The 3,353-nt window shown below is 40.8% G+C and overlaps 1 non-coding gene across 1 annotated transcript; it reads left to right on the top strand.

Moving 5' to 3' along the window:
* Positions 1–2,368: 2,368 nt before the first annotated feature.
* On the top strand, positions 2,369–2,532 carry LOC130032265 (U1 spliceosomal RNA). The gene has a single exon (XR_008793809.1). It is a non-coding gene; the product is annotated as a U1 spliceosomal RNA (small nuclear RNA).
* The last annotated feature ends 821 nt before the right edge of the window (positions 2,533–3,353 follow it).

Below are 3,353 nucleotides of genomic sequence, written 5' to 3'. Positions count from 1 at the left end.
TTTATTTAGTGCTCCCTTCTCTATCTGAGCTGCCTTTTCCCCTAGCATATGCAGCTGGCTTCCAAGCCATGGAGGGAACCTCCTGGTACTTATCTCACTTATCTCAGCTATTCTTGGGTGTTAGTCTCCTATTTTGTTACTTTATATACCCCAGATGAATGCAATCTATCTATGTCTGTCCCTCTCTTTCTGTCTCATTTCACTTAGCATACTTTCCATGTAGTACCACTTGTATGTAAATTTCATGACTTCATATTTTCTAACAGCTGTGTAGTACTCCATTGTGCAGATGTACCAAAGTTTCTTTAACCAGTCATCTGTTCTCGAGCACTCGGGTTTTTTTTTTCCAGATTTTGACTATTGTGAACAGTGCAGCAACGAACATAGAAGTGCAGATGTCATTTCGACCGTACTTTTTTGCCAGTGGGTCAAATGGGAGCTCAATTTCTAATTTTTTGAGAATCTTCCATACTGTTTTCCAAAAGGGATGAACCAGTCAGCATTCCCACCAGCAGTGAAGGAGAGTCCCTTTCTCGCCACATTCACGCCAGCACTGGTTGCTTTTGTTCTTTTGGATGTGGGCCAGTCTCTGTGGTGTGAGATGATATTTCATTGTTGTTTTGATCTGCATCTCCCTGATGATTAATGATGTAGAGCATTTTCTCATGTGCAATTCAGCCATTCGGATTTCTTCTTTGGGAAAGTTTCTGTTCATTTCTGTTCACGCGGCCGGCTGCTCACGGTGCCGAAGTTATACTTCCCACTCCTAGCACTCTGGACTCACATCCCAACCTTCATCACCTAATTCTGTGGAAACGTCCTGGCTGCCTCAAACACAATAGGACAATAATCCACTGGCCTACACCCATTCCAACAAAAAAACAGTGTACCCCAGAAACTGTACAAGCCCAAGAAATGGTCTTTAGGGGCTAGAGAGATAGTAAAATGCATACAGCATTTTGCTTTGCATGCGACCAACCCAGTTTCAATTCTCAGCATCCCATTGGTCCCGCAAGCACCACCAGGAGTAATTCCTGCATGCAGAGCCTGAGTGCAGAGCCAGCAGCAATCCCTAAGAGTTTCTGGTTGTGATGCAAAAATTAAAATAAATAAATAAAAAAGAAATTATTTTAAAATGACAACTGAGGTCTGAATCATATGAGAAGATTTTTAAAATGCAACCTCTTCAGGTTTAGTTTTTCTTTTGCACATTTTCCAGACACAAAATCCTGCACAGTGCTCATCTAGAATAATACTTTCAAACCCATTTTTGCATACTTTGGAATCTCACCGAAGGATTCTGATTCCAAAGGTTCAGAGTGAGTCTCAGCTCATTCTGTTGTTTCTTCAGGAATTGTTCTAGTGTGCTAATTTTATCACAGATCTGCAATTGCTGGAGCAATAGCACAGTTGGTAAGGCATTTTCTTTGCATGCGGCCAACATGGTCTACCCCAATTCGATTCCTCCAAAGAGCCCGGCAAGCTACCGAGAATATCTCGCCCACATGGCAGAGCCTGGCAAGCTACCCGTGACGTATTCAATATGCCAAAAAACAGTAACAAGAAGTCTCACAATTTGTTGTGATATATTACTGGTGCCCGCTTGAGCAAATCAATGAACAACGGGAGGACAGTGCTACCAGTGCAGTGCTGTAATAGCTAAATAGTCTCTCTAAACAGAAGAGAAGCATCTTTCTTTGGTTGGTTATTTTTTTTAGAAGTAGAAAATTCTACTGTGGCCTTCCTACTTGACTTCAATCCTCTGTCTTATAGAACCTTCACAGCCAATCTAGACATTTGCTAGGATCTGGATAAACAAGATACCATTCCTTAAGCTGGGTTAGGTTAGGGAAGTATCTTTGATTAGTTGTCATCCATGCCTGCACTGAGACCTAAGTTTGAACCCTGGCACCAGAAGTTCTCCTCCAGCACTGCCATGGAGAAATATCCAGTCCCACCTCTTTAACCAACAATCTTGGGAGGCACAGTCTACTTTGCTTCAGTAAAGTCAGATTTTTCCCTGTCCCAGGCTATTCTCCAATGCTATCACTTCAGTTGTCCCACCTAATTTTTAAGCTGAATTATTTGGCTTCTCTGTAGCTGGTGTATCTCAGTTATCTTTAATTCTTCTTGTGTTTCTTTTGTTTTATTTATTTATTTATTTATTTTGCATAGGGGCCATACGTGTTGGTGTTTTGTGCTCCGGGATTATTCTTGGCAGTGTTTAGGGGATCACATATGGTGCCAGGGATAGAACGTGATTTGGCTGAATGCAAGGTGAGCTCCTTGCCAGTGGCATTTACAAGGACAAAGAATATTTCTCTGAGGATCCATTGAAGGTGGGGCCCTTTAATGATTATTCAGGGCAATATTTATCTAGCAATGGAGAAACCATGAGCATGAAGGTGGTGTTACTCAGGGAGAGGCCCATCCCTTGTCATCTGGGCATGCTGATTCCTGCGATTTCCCCAAATGTGAGAAACTTGACGGCCTAGTTGTGGTAGTGGGAGGTTGTGTTTGTGTTCTTCCCAAGGGAAAAAAATTTAATAAAATATAAATTACTCAGGGTTTAATAGTCATTTTCTCAGCAGAGATGAGTATTTTTCCAATGAGAAAAAAAAATCCTGTATTCAGTATGTTTGTTGACTCCAACTCCTAGGTCTCTAGAAACAAGAGCAAATACAGCTAAAGATTTTCCTGAAGTCAAGAGTGGGAAATAAATCATTATTTTGGTGGCTCAGATGCAGTACAATAGGGACCACCCTCTAGGTATTGAAAAGCATGACATAGAAATGATTTTGTCTGTGTACAGTGGAGACTTTGGGAAGGTCACACCTAAGATGACAGCTGTGTTTCACTTACAATGCTTTTCAATGTTTGAAGACAACTGCTTTCTTTTACGTGGTAGGAGGGAGGAGGTGGGGAGGGGAGCAGGGATGTGAGGGTGAAAGCAAGTTCTGTTTGTTCACTTTCTTTTTCCTTATTTAAAATTGCAGTGACATTTGTTTATAACATTATATAAGTTTCAGGTGTATAGCATTATGATTTGACATTTGTATATACACTACATTAAAATCATCCCAAATCTGGTTTTCATTTTCTGTCATACAATTCTCCATCTTCTGGGAGTTATTTTGTTCCCTGGGAATTGATATTTTTAAAGTTTTATTTAAGGGCTTGGATTCTTTAATCATGCTTGTGTGAGGTCCTGGGTATAATCCCTGGACATGTACACACACAAACACACACACACACGCACACACATACACACACACGCACGCGCAAATGAGAGTACCTCATTTCATTTAAGACAAGTTTTGCGACTTTTTAGTTGACAATGCTTTGTTTTTATT

This window comes from Sorex fumeus, unplaced genomic scaffold (genome assembly GCF_029834395.1).
Source record: "Sorex fumeus unplaced genomic scaffold, SorFum_2.1 ptg000047l, whole genome shotgun sequence".
Classification (NCBI taxonomy): Eukaryota; Metazoa; Chordata; class Mammalia; order Eulipotyphla; family Soricidae; genus Sorex; species Sorex fumeus.
This window is presented reverse-complemented; position numbering and strand designations above follow the sequence as displayed.